The sequence below is a fragment of the Aquarana catesbeiana genome, linkage group LG04 (assembly GCF_042186555.1).
Source record: "Aquarana catesbeiana isolate 2022-GZ linkage group LG04, ASM4218655v1, whole genome shotgun sequence".
NCBI classification, from domain to species: Eukaryota; Metazoa; Chordata; class Amphibia; order Anura; family Ranidae; genus Aquarana; species Aquarana catesbeiana.
Window position 1 is genome coordinate 567,339,871 of NC_133327.1, and position 21,808 is coordinate 567,361,678.

Sequence of the window (21,808 nt, forward strand, 5' to 3'; positions counted from 1 at the left end):
CAAATAAAAGTTAGGGATTTCTAGGGGTTTTAAACTTTCACTAAACATCAATGATGTTCTTCATTTTGTTTTGAACATCACTGATGTTTTGCTTGATGTTTTCCAAGTCCCTATTACACTCCATGATCTCCCTGATTAGGATCTGGGCACTTTCACTGGTGAAATGACCTTCATCAACAACATCACGATCACCTAAAAATATAGAAAAAAAAAAACACACCATGTATTATAAATATGCAGGCATCCATCTCTTACCTGAGCCTGTGGTCGCAGACACTCACCTGTTGTGGTGACAATTTCCACCACGTCTTCCTCCTCCTCCTCTGCTTGGCTTTGTGGGATTTCCCATTCTTCATGAGGTGGGGGGTCTGTTGTCTCCTCTGATGAGTGGTGTCCTCTGAGTCTTTTCTCCCCTATGTAAAAAAAAATAGGTATACTTAGCACACAGATATTTGATGACAGAAATAGGAATATGAAACATTGCTTGGAAGTGGGGTACAATTGTCTATTTTGGCAGAGTTCAAGATGAAGAAATATTGTTTTCCTTTGTCAGGCTTGAATACTTACCTGTTTTGTACAAGCTTCACAGATGGAGTCACCCCTATAGTATACACTGGAGCACCTGTGTGGGCCCCCTAATAAAAAGGGTGTTCTTGTGTCCCACACTAGTGCTCCAGTGTCCAGATGTGTAAACAGCTGCTGAGTGTCCTCGCCTTACACAGAATCTAGTTTGCAGTTCATTCTAGTTACAAACCCATCTAGACACCAAAATTATTTTAAGAGAAGTAGGCTAGAAAAAATGTATTGAAATGCATCTGGACAAAACATGGTGTTTTATTGGCCGAACAATGTTTCCTACGAACGAATAATGTGTCCATGAACATGAAAGTTGTCATTTTAAACTGTACAACAGTAAAGAAAAGCACATGGAGCAGCACGAATGTTAGAAAAATAAGGAATAGGAACACAGGACAACTACTTACTTTTTTTGAAGCACTCTCCTGATCCTTCTATACTGATCGGGCTCCCTTAATTTGAGGTCCGACCACCGCTTCCTCAGTTGATCCTTGGATCGCTGTACCCCAAAATTTTGGTGCAGACTCTTCACAACTTTAGTCATGATCTTGGCCTTTCTGACATTGGGGTTGGGGTAAGGTCCATACTTCCCATCATAGTCAGCCCTCTTCAGTATGTTGACCATCTCCACCATCTCAACAAAGGCCATATTTGATGCCTTAAATCGTCTCCTCCGGGATCGTGACATTTCTGACTCCGGGCTTTCCTCCTCCTTCTCCTCGTTGTTGCTGTAATTAGCAGGCACCTGTTGTATCTCCGCCATGTACTCTTCCCCACTGCTCCAAACGAGAAGGGGCAGGGAATAGACTAGAAAGAACGTCAGGGGCGGGCGGAGTTTCACACATGCACAGTGTATATAAAGCGTAACACGCGTGCGTAGTACGTACGATCTGTGAGTGGAGGAAGGAATATCGGAAGCGTCGATCGTGATAACGAAGGTAACATTTAAACTTGGGCCTATACTGCTTATAGATTGAGGCCTATATCGGGACAAGATTAGGAGAGTTTAGCCTGACATTATGGTTTGTCTTGTGTTGTGTCTTGCAGAGAAAATGATGTCTTCAATGACCACAACTTCCTCCCCCTGTTCATAGACAAGTACAGGGAGCTGCCCTGTCTATGGCAGGTGAAACATCCACATTATAATCATAAACAAAAGAGGCAGGCAGTGCTGGAGAAACTGCTGGAGTTGGTGAAGCCGGTGGTCCCCACAGCAACCATCCCCTATTTAAAAGCCAAAATTGGTGGCCTGAGGAGCACTTATCTTAGGCAGCGCAAGAAGGTCCAGTATTCCCAGAGATCAGGGGCAGCAGCAGATGATGTTTATGTCCCCAGGCTGTGGTACTATGAGAGACTGCGATTTCTGTCAGACCAGACTGAAGTCAGGGAATCCCTCTCAAACCTTCCTTCCACTCTTCCTTCCACCCTATCTTCTACCCCAGCTGAGGCTTCTGACATCCAACCTGGGACTTCCAGCCAGGAAGAAGTGGAGGAGCCCAGCTGGAGTCAGGTATAGCATTGTTCTACAGATTTCTGGTCAATAAATAAATGATGTTTACTAGATGTTATTATTGATCACTAATTGCTAATTTAATAAAGTGTTTTACATATCAATAGACAGTAGTGGTCAAAAATAATTGGGACAAGAATGACAAATGCTGGGCTCAGAATGATAATCTGTTATATTTGTTAACATTCAATTTGCAACAGTCATGAGCTGAAAATTGTGTGTGATTGATGAAGAAAAAACTAAAACGATGTCCCTTTTTCATACACAGGAAGACCTTAGCCAGGAGGAGGCTGTGGAATGTGGCACACAGGAGGAGGTTGTGGAATGTGGCAGCCAGGAGGAGGCGGGGGTAAGTGTCAGCCAGGAGTTGGCAGGGGCCAGTAGGAGCCTCACAGAATCCCAGGTCCCTCCCCTCCACCTTCCAAACAAAAGACCCAGGAAGGGGAGGAACGTGGAAGATTCAGCACTCAGGCTGATTCAGGAGGCTTCTGCATCCCTCAGAACCACCCCCACTCGTGAAGAGGCGTTTGCCTCCATGGCAGCCACCAAACTGCAGGACATGCAGGAGGGTCAATGCCTCATGTGTGAGGAAATCATTTAGCAAACATTAAATAAGGGGTTGAGGGGTGAAATCACACCCAATACCCACCTGAGTTAGTTGCATCATCCTCCTCCTCCTCCTCCTGCCACAACTCCACCACCACAGACACAGCGAGGAAGGAAGCGTGGAAGGAAGACAAGAGCGTGTCTGGGTTCAGTCTGGTCTGACAAAAGATGCAGGCTCTTGTATGACCACAGCCTGGGGACATACATTTCATCTGTTGCTGTTCATGATCTCTTGGACTTCTGGACCAGATTGTACTCCCTTATATATGGACTCCTCAGGCCACCAATTTTGCTGTAAAATAATTGATGTGTGCCCTGGGGGCCAAAGGCTTTGCCAATTTCTGCTGTTTCTCCAGCGTTGCCTCCCTCTTTCTTTGGTTATGACCCCTTAATAAATTTTTGGTTTGTTCTATTATACTTGCCTATGTGTGTTTTCCTTCAAAAAGGACAGTTTGTTTGTGAGGAGGCAGGTACATTTTTAAAAATACCATGTGAAATTACCAAGAGACACCAACACCAAGCAACCTCCTTGAGATTAAATAATACAAGATAATAATCGTGTTGTGGTAACTTGACACACAAAACACACACAAAACTATTCTGGAGTAAAAAAAAAAGAAGAATAAAAACACAAGATCAGGCTTTAAAAAAAAAAAAAACATATTTAATAAAAAAACATCCAAAAAATAATATTTTTTCGGTAGATGTGACAAATAAAAATATTATATTGATGAAATCACGATAAATAATCAAGAAAGAAGTTTGTGAGATGTCTGTGTGAATATGAGCAGCAAAACAACTTCATTCTTCTAGCATTATAAAGAAGAAGAGAGTGCGCTGCATTAAACATTTTAAAACATTGCAGCGTGTCGAAAGTGCTATATCCATTCCGAATGCTAATTTTACCAGACCGAGCAGTTCCGTCTCAGAATTTATTCTGAGCATGCGTGGCACTTTGTGCGTCAGAATTGTCTACACACGGTCGGAATTGACGCGATCGGATTTTGTTGTCGGAAAATTTTATAGCCTGCTCTCAAACTTTTTGTGTCGGAAAATCCGATAGAAAAAGTCCGATGGAGTCCACACACGGTCGGAATTTCCGACAACAAGCTCCGATCGCACATTTTCCGTCGGAAAATCCGACCGTGTGTACGGGGCATAAGAGTACGGAATAATGACCGCTGATCATTATTCCGGAATATGTATAGGAATATCGGAATATGTATAGTTCCCAGTCTGATTAGGACTGTGTGGACAAGTAAAAAAGATAAATACATTTTAAGCTCCATCCTGTATGTTGCAGGAATATTGTAAGAAAGGAGGGGGGGAAGGAGAGAGGGGCTGTGGTTTTAATTATGACAAAGTACATACCAGAGATTGTTGATAGATACTGTCTCAATAGGTTATCTGTGAGAGTAGGGGGCAATTGTACATGGTATAAAAAAGGGCAACCAGATCAGGAAATGGATTATGTCCTATCTGAATGTTTGTAAACTTTGTTATTTCTGAAAATCCTCAAAAAAATCATTGGGGAAAAAAAAGGCAACCAGATGTCCCTAGTTTCTATATACAGTCCCTGGAGGCTGTTGCTGGATAAAAAAAATGTCCTTGATTGTGCCCACGGTAAAAAAGTCCATGGGAGCTGTACTCTGTGTATACTACTGATGAGTTGCAGCCAGGTAGCACCATGGACGCCTCCTATTTGTAAACATGGGGTCTTGCCAAGTGTCGGCAGTTCTGGGTCCTATGCTGGAGGTTAGGTGGCCCACTTACACAGATCCACACTGCTGATTGTCTGGAAAGCAAAGACAACTAGTAAGTACTGATCCTTCCTCCTTACTTTACCTCTTCATTTTTTACAAATCCTGGGTCATTCCCACTCATTACCTACCTCACTACATACCAAAACTGAAAAAAGATAAATAAATTAGCCCCCCATGTCAAAGCACTAAAGTGAAGTTAAAAAAAATCACCCAAAAAATTTCTAAAAGCCCCCCTGCCCCCACATACGCGCACATACGCGTGCTTAGGGTGTGCTTGCATACAAAAACGACAATTGTACCACACATACTGTATTAGATATTTCCGCACATGGGCTGTATGGCTATATTCACACTGGCGATTTAGGCCGCTGCGAATTGTAGCAGCAGGAATCAGAGAATCCTGCTGCGGCTCTGATTGGCTAGCTGCAGCCACTGGCCCTGTTCACTATAATGACAGGTCCCAAGTGCCCACAGCTATTCGCTGCTGTCTGCACAGCCAACGATTACTTGCGGTGATCGCTGCTGGACACACACAAGATGTTTGTACCTGCCATGTTTAGAATGTTTATACTTGATGCAATCAATTTTTTTTTTTAGGGTCCATGCACAATAGGCAGGAGAAAAAGCAGAACTGCTGACAGAAAAAAGCAGCAAAAAAAAAAACCACCCCTACGGAGCATATGGTACACTCGTTTAGGCACCTTCACGCGCATTTGCTTTTCTAAGTTCTCCCAAAACACTCGAAAAAATGTACAATTATAAATGTTTGCCACACCTAAACGCTATGTTTAGGCGCGTTTAGGCGCATGAAGCTTTTTCTACCTGAAAGCTCCTCTCAAAAACACGCTTGTGATGTTTTTTTTTTTTCAGCCAGAAAACGCTGCTCTACAAATATGTCTGTAAATTCTCAAATGTGCATGGACACATAGGCTAACATAGAGTTTCTTCTATAGGCTGAAAGAAAACATGACAAATGACATGACAAAGCATTTTTTATGAACAGTGTGCATTAGGTCTTGACATAAGTGTGAGTTTTATATTGTGTTTATGCACACTAAAATTAATTTGATTGTATTTTTTACTGAAAATATGGGTTTGATAAAGAGTTGGACTAATATAAACACATAAAAAACTGCAATTGCCACCATTTTAGGGCCTAAAAAGTGCATTTTAGCATTCATGCATGCAAAAAAATAATGCAGCACAGAAAGTGTTAAACATGGGCCCGTTCAGTAGGATGTCTCCAGATTTCCTTTTGAAAATCTGGTCCCCTTGGTTTAATGTATAACTAAAGGCAAAACTTTTTTTTACTTTTGGATAGAGTGGAGAGGAATTAGAAGAACACCTGTTAGGTTTTTTTTTTCTGTCTGTGCCCCCGTCAAGGAGATGTATCCTCTCTATTTGTCCTGTTTACCATTATCATTGAAAGTGTAAGTAAAGAAAATCCCAAATTTTGGGTTGTCACAAGAAAAGTATTAGAGGGCAAATATTCCAAAGGGGACGCTAGTTCTGGTTCTGGTCCCCAAGGAATTCCCTTAATTTGCAGAGATTTCCTCTCACTTCCTGTTTGGCTATGGGACCGGAAGTGAAGGGAAATCTCCGCAATGGGACACAGATGGTGAAAAAAAATCTGACAGGGGTTATAACCCTCCCTTACTCTATCTACTTTAAAGATGTTTTGAAATTTTGAATCCTGCATAGAAAACTAAGGTGCTCAGGTAGCTAGGTGCACTAGAGCATCTTCTGTGAATTTACAAGCAGTGTAGACGGGTATTCTTGGATGTAATTTAGAAAAGTGGGAGAAAGTAGTTGTAGTGTAAAAGTTGGCTGTGAAAACTGGTATCCTCAGGGAAAAAAAGGCTACCCTGGGGTACACAGGAATGTCTGCAGTCTGTACTAAAGTAAGGGACCTGAAGAGAGAGGGTTACATTTTTGCACAAAGCAGGGTCTACCAAGTAATTCCGGAAATATCCTATGCTCTGTGTTTTGCGATTGCTCCCTGTGGAGGGAATGTAGCTAGCCAATGCCAGGAGCTGTGGGATGGGAACACCTAAGGTGGGAGCTGGATCTATAAGTTGTGGTGAAGTGGGATGAGCGGCACTGTAAAGCTGCTCAAAACATGAACATACTGTATGAAGACCCCCCCCCCTGGCACCGGGGTGGTGCCGGGTGCCCTGTGTCTTTTAGATAGGAATTGCAGCACCTTGCTTTGAAGCGATAGATGAGCCTGAGGTAATCTGAAAGTATCTGTTCTGCTGCAGTCAAGCCTGCTAGTCCCAAAACTCTTCTGCCAACAAAAGGACTAGTTGACTAGTTTGCTTCAATAAGTTGAACGACAACTCCTGCGTATATTTTATGCAATTCAACATTGCTTTTCTATAAAAGAACAGTGTGTGAAGATCAGCAGACTTTATTCCTGAGGTGACCGCTAAGTAATGGCCATTGGAAGAGTGAGAGGCCCTAATACTGTGACCTTCATCCCACCATCACCGATCTCAGGCTTGTCAGAAGCTGTGAGTGACAATGGAAGTGAATAGATAGAGAACAGTGAGCAGAGGACAGTGGTGAGCAAAGGACAGCGGTAAGAAGAGGATGGCGGTTAGCAGAGGACGGCGTTGAGCTGATTTCCTGCTGTCTTTTGTGTGCCTCCTACAGAGTATCTGGCTCCATTAGTTCATCTCCCTTCTACACTATGAGGTATTCTGTAATGCTGGGATGTTATTATATATAAAGGTGTAAAGCGGTTACATTAAAAGGCTGACCATGAAATTTAGCATCCTGTTTGGGGTGTGCAACTTCCATATGTGGGGGGTACACTGACCAACTGGATAGACTTTTGTAGAAAGGATTTGTGGCATTGAGCAGGCCCCACAGTGAAGATCTCTAGACCAAAACTTTGCTGCTACATATATTCTGCTTTAAAAATTTTCAGGGATCAATGCTGTATCCTGGCCTAGGCCAACAAGGCCGAGGCCTAGAGCGGCACTTTGCAGGGGGGCAGCAAAAAAGCTGCCCCCCCCACACGAAGAAAACTCCCACATGAAAAGAGTCCCCACTGGCTTACGCTACACTTTTAGTGTACTTTTTTCGCTCATGGTTTTTGCAACCTGCTGATTTGTCTTAGGTTTTTCTCTATAGGAACATCTTTATGCCAGTTACTCCTGTTTTATTTAGCAAAATGTATTGCAATTAAACATACACAGGTTAAAGATCTTTCAGTCTGTGTGTTGACATATTTTGGGTTTATTTTTGGCCTGATTGAGTCCTATTTCTTTGACTATGAAACTGGTTTGTGAATTTTACATGGCCACCATCAAATGGAACATTAGTTGAGCAGGTCCCCATCCCCAGTGTTACTCCTGGGATAAGTTGCACCGACAACCAAGAGCAGTACCTGTGTGGTCAGATCACCATTGTATGTCCAATAATCCACAAATATGGATTTAGCCCAACCCTATCTGATGGCCCAATGTGATGTAATTTAGGGGTAATTTAACAGGTGAATATGAGAACTTCCAACACAACAAAGTGCCTTTGTTATCACTTAGCACTGGCATTTGTTCTGACATCAGTTTGAGAGGTTTCAGTGATCATTCAGAATCCACTGACAGGTGCACCTGACCTCCTTCTGACCTGCATTTACCTGTGCTTCATGCAGAGTTTGCCTTTCAATAGACTGGACGGTGAGCTTTAGGATGAAAGGGTGGAGCCTAAAGAGGAAGGGGTGTGGTTTACAGATGGCAGGGTGAGTCTTAAGCATGAAGGGTGTGGCCTTGACAGGAAGGGTGTACCATATTTAAATTAGGGGGTGCACGAGTTTAGTCAGGCCTAGGGCAGCACAAAACCTAAATACACCACTGACAGGGATGCTGGCCTGCTGGGGGTGTACATGGACGTCACAGGTACACTGGTCACAGGCTGGAGTCCTGGGTTCATACAGGTTGCCGCGGCCATGTTGTAGTGCAAATTTTTTTTTATACAGCACGTTGTGTTTGGTGGACAGTGTTGCTTGCCAAGCATGTATATTGAAACCAGTGGGATGGTGCCACAACTGCATGCCAAATGCTTGGCTTGTGACTGCAGTGCAGTATTTCAGTTATAAATCGCACTTGGAATCAGAAAGACTATAAACCAGCTCTGAACTACCACAGAGGTATGTGTTAAAGTCGCCACCTGAGTGAACAAAGAAGATTGTACAATCTGATTGTATAGTATCCTGCCAGCTATAGGGCTCATTCACACTTATGGTGCTCTTTAACCACTTGACCTCCAGAAAATGTACCCCCCTTCATGACAAGACCATTATTTGCGATATGGCAAAGCGTAAATGTAAAAAATCTAATTTCTTCATAAATTTAGGCCAATATGTATTTTACTACATGTTTTTGGAAAAAAAATATTTTTATTTATTTAATTTTTTTACTAGTAATGGCAGCGATCAGCGACTTATAGCGGGACTGCAATATTGCGGCGGACATTCTGACTCTAACACTTTTTGGGGACCAGTGACACTAATACAGTGATCAGTGTTAAAAATTTGCACTGTCACTGTACTAATGACACTGGCTGGGAAAGGGTTAAACATCAGGGGCGTTCAAACAGTTAACTGTGTGCCTAGCCAGTGTTTATGTGTACTGTGGCAGGTACTTTTACCAGCGAAAGAGATGGAATGTATTCCTTGCTTTGCAGGGACACAAATTCCATCCCTTCCCCCCTGTCAGAATGGGGATCTGCCTTGTTTACTATCCCCGCTGATTGGCGGGTGCCGGCGGACATCGGGTACTGTGCACCCGCTGATCAGTTCCAGCCGATATGTATAATGATAGCAGAAGCCAGACATCTGTTGCGCGCATGTGCGCCCCCTTCCCAGGAGTGGTGGATCACATATATATACGAGATCCAGTGCACAGGTGCCGCCGTGTAGCAGTAAGACTGCTATAGGGCGATCCAGAAGTGGTTAATTATTCGGATCCCTCTTTAGAGGGCATTTTTTGTCAGGCGGTGAGGAGGCGCTGTATTGCCCCCTCAGCACCTGCTTTAACCTTTTTATCCCTACACTAGTGCGCTCCAACCACGCACTTGCGAGTCACTTGCAGAGCGTCCCCATTCATTTGAATGAGTCGCATTCGGTGGCCACTACACCCGCTGATAGTGGTAGGGGGTATATTCTATGAAGCCGCAAAGCAAATTTATCGTGGTTGCAGCATATGTACACCCCTGGCCTCAGCCTGTGCAGCTAAAGAGGATAGCAAGGGACAATAAAAGCGCTGCACAGCTGCTAGTGTGAATGAACCCTTAGGCCTTATTTACACCTGTTAGCTATGAATGGCACCCCAAATGCAGTTAAGAAACATGCGTTTTGTCATGTGACAAAACTTGTGACAAACGCAGCAAAACATGGATTGAAAAATGCGCAAAGCAGAAAGTAGCAAAATGCTCCAAGAGCAACTTTGTCGCATGTAGGGCAACCCATTCAAGTGTATGGGCAGTCTTTTGCTGTCAAGCAAAAAATCCACAAAAAAGCATTAAAAAAAAGCACATTGACACGTCGCCCAAATGTGCACGTGGCCTTAGGGCCCTTCCACACCAAACGCAGTTGGATGCAGTTGGATGCATTTTAAACTGCACTCCAACTGCATAGACAGCCCAAAATTCAAGTAATCCTATGGGCACAGTTCACATCATTGTAGGGCAGTTCAGGGACACCTACTAGCAAACGTATGTACGCATAGGATACGCCCCCTGCCACACCCCCTTAAAGGAGAATTAACAAAAAAAAGTTAATTAAATCCATAAGGGCTTTATTTTTACCACTACTATTCCTTTATATTGACTTTTAAAATTTACAAATTCAACAATTTAGAATTTGGATGAAAGATTTAGCACTGGGAAACACTTTTTGAAAGCTAAAAAGTACATTTTATATACAACTATATAGATCAGAGCCAAATGAGGAAGAAAGAGGGACAGAGGGACATTGCTCCAAATCAGGGACAGTCCATCTAAATCAGGGACAGTCCCTCAAAATCAGGGACAGCTGGGAGCTAGAAAACAAATAGACTCCCAGAGGTTGGCGTGTAAATTGCCAACATCCCTTAGCATTTTGAAAAAGAGAGAACCTCAAAGGTGGGATTTTAAGGGCACTTATTTAGAAATGAAAAATATGAAAAAATAGAAAAAATATTAAATTTATTAATACAAAAATTCATAAAACCATAATTTCAATGGAAACAACCACATTCATATACACAACAATAGTAATACATTTCACAATTGACAGAAGTGGTGAAAATCCCACTGCATAAATGACGATCATCCATGAGTGAGAGTCCAACGCGTTTCGAAATATATAAAAATAATCTTCATCAGGGACAATTTTGCCACTTCTGAAATGTAAAATACAATATAAATACATAGAATGTACAAAAAGAAATAATAACATAGAATTGATGTTGAACGCCCATCAACATGATTCAAAAACTTACATGTCAAAAATACATTATTAGAAATTCCTCTATACCATCGATCGTCCAAAAGCTTATATTAGCCTTTCATCATAAAAGAGAACCCAAGGATGTAAACATCCAACGAGGGCATCAAAATATGAAAAAGTCTACTAAAACAGCCAAAAAGAGGGAACCTACAAGAAAAAATATATAAATGAATATGTATATGGTAAAAAATGGAACATCGATTGGATATGTATCTCAAGGGAGCAAACCAAAATACTATGCCAAGGCGGACATGGGGAGACCTCCACCCACCCCTCAGGAAGACTGAGAGGCGGAGGAGGCTAAAACCCCCCCAGACACCTAAAGCATGGGAATAGGTAAATGCAACCAAGGAGAACAATCAAGAAAGAAAAGAGAAAATGAATAAATGAATTAAATCACACTTACAATTTATTTGGTCCAAGAAGGGCCTAGAAGTGAAGTGGCCCCAATAAAGATGGTCCAACCCATACAGGGGGAGAGAAAATGGCAAGGACTGCTGGGTTGTGCTGCAGATCTAGTGATGCTGGCTGCAGGGGGATCTATTGTCGCTGGAGGGGATCTATGTTTGCTGGGGGGAGGGGTTATTGTTGTTGTGGGGGTCTATTGCTGCAGCTGGGGATCTATTGTCACTGGAGGGTATCTAATTTTGTGGGGGGTGCCGGTGGGGAGGGGGGTGGTAGTTGGGGGTCTTGGTTGTCTATCGTTGCTGAGGTATCTGCAGGGAGATCTATTTTTGCTGGAGGGGGTCTTATGTTGTTGGGGGGTCAGTTGTTGCTGGGAGGGATCTACTGTTGAGAGATGGGTCTATTGTTGCTGGCTGCTGAAGATCTATTGATGCTGTCTGAGGGGAGATCTGTTGTTGCTGCTGGGGGTCTATTGTTGCTGGGGGGTATTGTGTTGCAGGTGGTCCATTGTTGCTGGGGGGGGTATATTGTTGCTGACTGCAGGGGATCTATTTTACTGCTTTTCTTATTATCATTTAATTCTATACAAATTACTTAGTACCACAAATGTTACGTGGTTCTGGGCCGGTACTGGGAGGTGGGTAGGGGGTGGAACCAAGGACCGGTGCTCAGAGGTGGGTGGGGGTGGAACCAAGGAACAGTTCTCAGAGGTGGGTAGGGGTGGAACCAAGGAATGGCGCTCAGAGGTGGGTAGGGGGTGGAACCAAGGAACAGTGCTCAGGGATGGGTAGGGGGCAGGACCATAGAATGGTGCTCAGAGATGGGTAGGGGGCGGAACCATGGAGTGGTGCTTAGAGGTGGGTAGGGGGTGGAACCAAGGAATGGTGCTCAGAGGTGGGTTGGGGGTGGAACCAAGGAACGGTGCTCAGAGGTGGGTAGGGGCTGAACCAAGGAACGGTGCTCAGAGGTGGGTAGGGTGCAGAACCAAAGAACTGTGCTCAGAGGTGGGTAGGGGGCGAAACCAAGGAACAGTGCTCAGAGGTGGGTAGAGGGCGAAACCAAGGAACGGTGCTCAGAGGTGGGTAGAGGGCGAAACCAAGGAACGGTGCTCAGAGGTGGGTAGGGGGTGGAACCAAGGAATGGTGCTCAGAGGTGGGTAGGGGGTGGAACCAAGGAATGGTGCTCAGAGGTGGGTAGGGGGCGGAACCAAGGAACTGTGCTCACAGGTGGGTAGGGGGCAGAGACAAGGGGTGACTCTGAAAAGGGGAGTTCCTGCACCTATTGTCTGGGAATAAAAGCCCTGGATTTAGAATTATATTATTCAAAGGCTAACTAATAAATTGTATCACCCTCTAATCCAAACTGCTACTGCTGTTGATGCTGCTGAGTACAAGTGTCTCCCTGGTGATGAAAGTGTTATTAGAAAAGCACTGAGAGTAATCAGGGGGTTGATGTGATGACAGGTGGTAATGAAGGGGTTAATGGCGGGCGGAGCAGTGAGCTGTCATCGTGAGCCGCAGTTTGTGAGCGAGAGCGGCACAAAGCTGCACATGCGCAGTGCGGGAAGGTAGGCACACCGTTTGAGGATGAGTCGGGAGCGCGCAAGTGGGTGTGCGGAGCTCTTGTGACAGCTCCAGGCTGCCTGGTGACAGTTCTGTGTAGAAATCAGCAACAACAGCTGCCTGGGAAGGAACACTTCACAGGAAAAAAGTGACACTGCAGTGGCAATCATGTGCAGTACGAGAATGTAGAGTATAGACGGCCAACTAAAAGTGCTGAGATAGGAGCAGACTGTGCTGATCTGTATGTCACCTGTGCAGGTAAGAAACATTGCACTGTCCATTCCTGCACTACAATGTACATGTCTGTGTCACCAGGGCACCCAATGTGCTACAAACACTCATGTGTCACCTTCATAGAGACTGGGCAGGTTTTGCTTTGCAACATTTTTACTAAATGGTAACTTTACTGGGATCAATTCTAAGTGATAGAACCAGGATGGTATTATCAGACTACAGAAGCAGGGATGGATGATTGTGCCATGCACACTGCTAAGCTATTATGTTCTACCAAGTCTGGGAAGGTGACCAGTGATTATTGCTAGCCAGGGCTGTAAAGATGATCAGTGACTAATGCTAGCAAGTTTGGGAAGGGTAGCCAGTTACTAATGCTAGACTGGGCTGGGAAAGTCACCAGTGACTAATGCTAGCAAGTCTGGGAAAGTGATCAGTGACTATTGCTAGCCAGGGCTGCAAAGATGACCAGTGATTATTGCTAGCATATCTAAGAAGGTGACCAGTGACTATTTCTAGCATATCTGAGAAGGTGACCAGTGACTATTTCTAGCATATCTGAGAAGGTGACCAGTGACTATTTCTAGCATATCTGAGAAGGTGACCAGTGACTATTTCTAGCATATCTGAGAAGGTGACCAGTGACTATTTCTAGCATATCTGAGAAGGTGACCAGTGACTATTTCTAGCATATCTGAGAAGGTGACCAGTGACTATTTCTAGCATATCTGAGAAGGTGACCAGTGACTATTTCTAGCATATCTGAGAAGGTGACCAGTGACTATTTCTAGCATATCTGAGAAGGTGACCAGTGACTATTTCTAGCATATCTGAGAAGGTGACCAGTGACTATTTCTAGCATATCTGAGAAGGTGACCAGTGATTATTTCTAGCATATCTGAGAAGGTGACCAGTGACTATTTCTAGCATATCTGAGAAGGTGACCAGTGACTATTTCTAGCATATCTGAGAAGGTGACCAGTGATTATTGCTAGCATATCTAGGAAGGTGACCAGTGACTATTTCTAGCATATATAGGAAGGTGACCAGTGATTATTGCTAGCATATCTAGGAAATTGACCAGTGACTATTGCTAGCATATCTAGGAAGGTGACCAGTGACTATTGCTAGCATATCTAGGAAGGTGACCAGTGACTATTGCTAGCATATCTAGGAAGGTGACCAGTGACTATTGCTAGCATATCTAGGAAGGTGACCAGTGACTATTGCTAGCATATCTAGGAAGGTGACCAGTGACTATTGCTAGCATATCTAGGAAGGTGACCAGTGACTATTGCTAGCATATCTGGGAAGGTGACCAGTGACTATTGCTAGCATATCTAGGAAGGTGACCAGTGACTATTGCTAGCATATCTGGGAAGGTGACCAGTGACTATTGCTAGCATATCTGGGAAGGTGACCAGTGACTATTGCTAGCATATCTGGGAAGGTGACCAGTGACTATTGCTAGCATATCTGGGAAGGTGACCAGTGACTATTGCTAGCATATCTAGGAAGGTGACCAGTGATTATTGCTAGCCAGGGCTGGGAAAGTGACCAGTGACTATTGCTAGCATATCTGGGAATTTTGATAGCCAGGGCTGCAAAAATGATCAGTGACTATGCAATAAAGTCTGGGAAGGTGAACAGTAACTGTTGCTAGCAAGTGCTGGGAAGTTAACCAGTGGCTATTGCTAGCCAGGGCTGCAAAGATGATTAGTAACTATTGCTAGCAAGTCTGGAACAGTAGCCAGTGACTATTGCTAGCAAGGGCTGGGATTGGGAAGGTAAGCAGTGACTATTGCTAGCAAGTCTGCAGAGGTAGTCAGTGACTATTGCTAGCAAGGGCTGCAAAGTTGTCCGGTGACTATTGCTAGCAAGAGCTGGATAGTGGACCTGTTGCTAGCAAGTGCTATGAATATGCCCAGTGACTATCTCTAGCAATAGATGACCAGTGACTGTCACTTCCAGCTGTTGTGCCATCACAAATCTTGCAAGATGTGGGGATTTGCATTTGCATAGGGATCCCTGTGTCTTTAATTCAACTTACATTGCTCATCATTTGTGGTAAGTGTTGTTTATCATAATTTGCAATTATATGTTTTTGTAAACACTTGCCATTTTTTCCTATTGTATAGACACTACTCTGCTTTTTACTTCTACTCCTGAACTCATTGATTTTTGCTTTCATCCTCAATGGCGAGTTTTTATATTAAATGTAGTAACCTATAGCAGCTATGTAGAATTCACCTAGTCCCAGTTTGGTTTTAGAAGAGAAGTCTGAAGGGTTGCTGTAGGCTATTGGACTAATAAATTATTACTTGAGGATCAGATCACGGTCCAGTTTCCTTTTTATTCTGAATCAATATTTAATTTTTCTTTAGGTGATGTCAGCTAAGTCAAACCATTTCCTTTTTTTTAATGAAGTAAATAAGGATAAATGTGTTTCCTATATTGAGAAGCTTCAAGAAATGTTAACACATATTAAAATAAAATGTTGGAGTGCTGGGGGCCTGTAAAGAATTATCAGCATTCTGTCAGCACATTCGCTTTCCTGTGCTGCCTTTTTGTAAAATTGCTGTTTCACACACATCAAGACTGTAAAGAGGAAGTTATATTTGTGGTGAATGCTGTACGATGACAGGATTGTATCAAACATGAACTTCCTGTTTCTTTTTAAAGATTAATTCTGAAATTCAAATAAAGCTGAAGTGAGGCTGCCAGTGCAGAGGTGTACAGTCGCAGACGTAGTGAGGTGACTACCTCTCTGTTGTCATGTGACACGTTTAGGCGCCATTTACAAAACGACCCACGTGCATGCTGCTTATGGAACTTTGCAAGTGCATATGCTACAAGCAGCTGGAAAAAAAAGACTAAATTCAATAATGTCACTTTTTCACAAGTTTACTCAGAGGAAGAGTTCTCATTATGTTGCTCTTTGTTTTTATCCATGTTTGCCGAGGAAGATTTGCATCAGGCAGGAAGGCACAGCAGGAGGAAACAGACCTCTCCCATGTTTTTTTTTTTTTTTTTTTTTATCTTTGTTTACAAAATATTGTAAAAAATATTAATTATGTCTGTTTTATATGCATTCAGGTCACTGGTAATTTAGGCGGCCTTAAAGAAGAATCGCGTTTTGTACTGATTACATTTCAAGTGACCATATAAATGCAGTGTCAGAAAAACTAAAAAATAAATATCATCCAAAGTGAAAGTTCACACTAGATTTTCTCTATAGACATTAAACTGCCGTATAACACATATACAGTAAAACCTTTGAGAGTAACGTGGTTTGAGAGCGTTTTGCAAGACAAGCAACATTTTTAAATACATTTTGACTTGATATACAAGCGATGTCTTCATATACGAGTAGCGTCATGTCACACCTGAGTATAAAAGAGAAGAGAGGCGCCTCTAAGTGTAGTATTGCGGTTACATTTAATGAAGGTACAACATTTAGCAACTCACATGGTTGATGATTAAAACAGGCACATCTAAGTATGCAGGCATCCGGGGTTTAAGCTGTCCACATAGACCGTCCTCCTCACCACCATTGACGTTGTCCCTTCCATGTTGCGCTCCACGAGCGGTTCAAGCCTCACTTTCAGATCCCTCTACTGCAGGGTAGTCTTCCCGGCCACGATTGCAGACTGACAGCGGTGAGAGCCAGAGGTGTGGGGGATGGTCTATGTCAGGGATATGCAATTAGCAGACCTCCAGCTGTTGCAAAACTACAAGTCCCATCATGCCTCTGCCTCTGGGTGTCATGCATGTGGCTGTCAGAGTCTTGCTATGCCTCATGGGACTTGTAGTTCTGCAACAGCTGGAGGTCCGCTAATGACATATTCCTGGTCTATGTGGACAACTTTACCCCGTATGCCTGCATACTTAGATGTGTCTCTTTTAATCATCAAACATTTGAGTTGCTAAATGTTGTACCTTCATTGAATGTAACCATATTGCTACACTTCCCTCCTACACGCCCCTTCTCTCTTTTATACCCTGTAGCTCCTGCTGGATTTTACTTCTAATCCCCTTGTGGAGGCTTCCATTTGTGGATGGACATTTTATGGCTACACAACCTATCACATTGCTATAATCTTTTTTATATGGACTATAAACTGAAGAATTTATGAATAAATGGTTGTGGAACAAATCATTTTGAGTTTCCATTATTTCTTATGGGGAAATTCGCTTTGATATACAAGTGCTTTGGATTACAAGCATGTTTCTGGATCGAATTATGCTCGTGATCCAAGGTTTTACTGTATCTTCATAAATGCATAGTACCATTATTTACTTCTGTCTGGTCTCTGATTGCCCAGCAATTAACAGTGGAATCTGCCAGCTATTTACCAGCGACATCATGGTATCTCTCAGCCCCGCTTGTGCTATCTATGTCTTTGACAGCATAAGGGCACAGAGGAAGCATCTCTCAGTCAGGCTTTGTGATCACAGGACGTAGACAGCATGGGCGGCTAAACAAAACCATGCGTTGTTTGGTGTCACTGGTAGTAGTCTGCAGTTTTCAATGCTAATTACTGGACAACTGGAGCAGACAGATTTCAAACATTATATGATGTACAGGACACTGGGAATGTGTCCTGGATGGCGGGTATATTTCCTTGTTATTTTAGTTTAGGTCTCTTTAAAAGGGACAGTTTGAAGATAATGTTGAGTACTCAGGGGTTCTCTTCTCACCCATGCAGGATAAAGAATTTGGGGTAATCTGGCTGAAAAGAAGAAGACTCATTTTCAGTACTCTCTGAATTGCTAAATCCTTATTAGGGACCCAGAGTTTTGGAAGTTCAAAAAGTTTTGGGTGGGGAAGAACTTCCAAACTCAGATTACAGCGACTCTGGTACTGAAGGGTTTAAGCCCCATGCAAGGGGAGTCTTGAAAGGCAGCAGGATGGAATCAGCTTCTGTGTCCGTGTTCTGTGCGGCTTTGTGGCACCCTAAAATAAGTATGAACCCTAAACCCCCCTGTGGAACTGAGAGTCTGGTGGTGAGTCTGTTGTATGGTTTCCTGTATACTGGGATTATGAACTGTTTGATGTACTTTTGCTGAAGGAAGTTATTTGTGTTTGCTTGTTTTGGGAGACCAAAAAAGACTTTACTTTTACAGGCTTGCTGGTGATCCCTGGTCCTACATATGCCTAACTGCCTCCTAGTCCCATTCTAGTCATTTCACCTTTTCCTATCCTCTAAATAGCAGATGGCTTGGTCTAGGAGCTGCAATTTACATAAATGGCAATTCAATCCTCTTCTAAGCCACTGGGGCTACATACTACACAGCAGTACCATGGTACTCCATAGTAATACCACGGCAGTACTCCATGAAGAACAAATTCTACAAAAATGGGGTTCTCCAGCTGTTGCCAATTCCTAGTTGAATAAGACCATGACAGTCCCAGATGAGGAAGTTCTGGTCTTTAAAGATGCTATGGATATGTTGTTCAGACCCTATTTAAAGCAGAGCTCCACCTAAAAGGGGAAGTTCCTCTTTAAGACATCTCCCCTCCCTAGTTTTGACAGGTTCCCGCTCCCACATCCACTTGGATCGTGATTCAAGTGGAAGTTCTCTTTCCCCCCTCCCCGTGGTCTTCTGGGACATGTCAGAGGTCCAAAGTATAAACAGAAAAGTCAGTGCTACTACCCATACAACACATAGATAGCAGAGCTCCCAGGTGCTCGATCCACAGTCGCTGGCTGAGTAGAGTAATACAGAAAAAATGATCCACACTCCGGTTGTTGCTCTGAAAATGTCTTCATTTTATTGAATAGCCATAGTGGACAAATGCAGATTGAGTTGACAGTTGACGCGTTTCAGCCTATGAGGCCTTAGTCATAACTAAGCTTTATAGGATGAAACGCGTAAACTGACTCAATCTGTGTTTGTCCACTGTGGCTATTCAATAAAATGAAGAAATTTTAAGAGCAACAACCGGCGTGCGGATCATTTTTTCCACATGTCACAGGTCCCAGAAGACTGCTGGACCATTCACAAAGTACAGCGTGAGCAGCTGGCAGTGAAGCTGAAAGCCTGCCCGCAGTTAGAATGTCGGCCCCGGGGACCTGGAGGCTAGTGAAGCCCGGATGAGGACAGAACTGGATCCTTGGACAGGTAAGTGTCCATTTATTAAAAGTCAGCAGCTATAGGATTTGTTCAGAGTGGAACTCCACATTAAGGTGTTTTTATTTTTGGTGGGTACAGTAAAGCAGCCAGTGGTAGCTGCAGTGTTTGCCAAGCATTTAAAGTTTGGACAATTCATACTATACATGTGCTGCCTATTTTTACTTAAATCATGCCTAATGGAAAATCCATTAACATACAGGCTTTTAAATAGATGGCTTTTCCATTAGGTACTAAGGAGAAAAGTAATACATGTACAATATGGCCAAGTACCGCTGGTGTGGACTGCTGCTCCAGGATCAAGTAGCCTGCTAATCTCAGGTAACTAAAAGTTTGTATAGCTAAAATAAGAAGGGGGACGGGGGTAGTTAGGATGAATTGTATTAAAGTGGTTGTAAACCCTGGTAAAAAAAAACAAAAACCCAGCAAGACAAAGGCATAATGAGCTAGTATGCGTAGCATACTAGCTCATTATGAATGACTTACCTTAGATCGAAGCCCCCGCAGCCGTCCTCGTCTCCCCTTCTGGCCGGCGACATCTCTCCCGGGGGTTACTTCTGGGTATCGCGGCTCCGGTGCTGTGATTGGCTGGAGCCGCGATGACGTCACTTCCGCAGGCAGAAGCCGCCGGTAACGGCACACAGACTGAAGCAAGTTTTCCCCAGTGCCTATGTGCCAATGACATCGGCACTTGCAGGGGACGGGGTATATCTCCTAAACCGTGCAGGTTTAGGAGATATCCAGGGTAGCTACAGGTAAGCCTTATTATAGGCTTACCTGTAGCATAAAGTTGTTGTAAAGGGTTTACAACCACTTTAATGTATAGTTAGTTATCCTTAGAGAAGATCAGCCAATAAAAAAACTATAGAAAAGGTTTTGTAGAACCTCTGTTTTTTGTTTTTTTTAAGTAAACCTGCAGTAATAAAAAACTTCCATTGGAACAGTATAGTCAAATACTGACTTTCCCAATGCATGCTTGCCCCCCCACACACACACACCTTTTCCTCCTACATGGTAACATTGAGCTTCTTTGCATGTCATTGAGCCTTTAGCTTTCAGGAAGTCTGTATCTTCATAAGCTGGCTATACACATATAGGTTCTAAGCAATCTAGCACATTCCTTTATGCAGATAGTCGAATCCCCCCTGCCAGGTTATTGTGTACCAAGCTATTATATAATGTAATACCCAAACAGTACCTGCATCTGATTGGATGTAGATGCTGCTTGGCTAACAGTTTTCTGACAGGCTTCTTCTACAGAAGACAGTTGGACAATCAATTTTCTATGCACAGAATGATGCAGCAGAGCCATGCACTGCAATGATCAAATTTTGGCCGAGCCATCAGGAATCAAGCAGTGTATGGCCGGCTTTAGGCAGTTCTGGGGCTCTGGAAATATTTAACAAGAGATGTGTAGACCTTGTGGTGCCTACTCTTTAACAGACATTCTAATTTTTTCCATTTTAGATCACTATAGGTACTGTATGTGTATATAGGGTACACGGTTGCTTCATAGTACACATCAGTGGTGGTCCGTAATGCAGGGTGCAGGGGCGCTGCCCCCCCTATCAATGCATCCGGCCCCCCAATGTACATGCAGGGCTCAGGTGCATGGACCCCAATTTTTTTTTTGAAGCACGTGATTAGAGCCAGAGGCTCTAATAGGCTTTAAAAAAGGGTGGGCTCGGGGCGCAGTAAGCACACCCACTTGTATGACACAGTGAGTTAATATTCGCTATTGTCACACTGATTCTCCTCCTGGCCAATCAGGAAGTAGGTCATGAGACCCGTCACTCGATTGGCCGAAAGAAGAGGCGATCTGATTGGCTGCCTAGGAGGAGGAGGGAGGAGGCGCACGGAGGAGAGGAGGGAGGAGCTGCACGGCTTGATGCAGGGAAGAAGGAGATGCAGGGGAAGCTGCCACCTGCCGCCCGGAGCTGCAGCGATCTTGATGGGGTAAGTGCGGGACCGCCCCTCCAAAAAAACCTACCACCAGGCGCAACTGGTACACATATGGTTTTAAAACCAGTCTGCTCAAAAATATTGTAAGCCAGTTTTTGTAATGAAATGAAAAACGGTGATGGTAAATTAAGGAGGAGAAGCTTATCAGATGACTTTCTTTTTCCTATTCATAGTTGAACAATGGTATTGACCTTTCCTTTCCAAGCCAAAAACATTTTAAAAATGACGGTGTATGCATAGTTTAATGAAGATCTTTGTTTAGATCGAGTTCCCCCTTATTATGTAAGAGATTGTAAAGATTTGTTGCTGCCCTTTTATACATCAAGACTGTGGTTTTTTTTGTAGGTTGATGTCACTCATGTCATACTAGGCTGTAACAGAAATTATTAATGAAAGTGTCTGCATTACCAGTGAGTCAGATTAAAACCATCATTCTCCACTGCGGGTTTTTTAACCCTTTACTACACTAACCAGTGTACTACCTGGGCCTATAAAGCATGAAAAATATACTGTATGCAGATGGTTGGCAGACAAATAAGCACAGGGTAAACATACCATTAAAATG

At 43.4% G+C, this 21,808-nt stretch overlaps 1 long non-coding RNA gene across 10 annotated transcripts in view; it reads left to right on the forward strand.

Annotated features, from left to right (window-relative positions):
- Positions 1-12,891: 12,891 nt before the first annotated feature.
- Positions 12,892-21,808, forward strand: part of LOC141140654 (uncharacterized) — a 905,916-nt gene continuing 896,999 nt past the window's right edge. For 4 of the 10 annotated variants that reach the window (XR_012243973.1, XR_012243971.1, XR_012243963.1 and 1 more), the window contains exon 1: positions 12,897-13,173. This is a non-coding gene — a long non-coding RNA (uncharacterized lncRNA). Of the gene's footprint in view, positions 13,174-21,808 lie in introns of all 10 variants that reach the window. The other 6 variants (XR_012243970.1, XR_012243966.1, XR_012243969.1 and 3 more) reach the window with 4 other exon arrangements.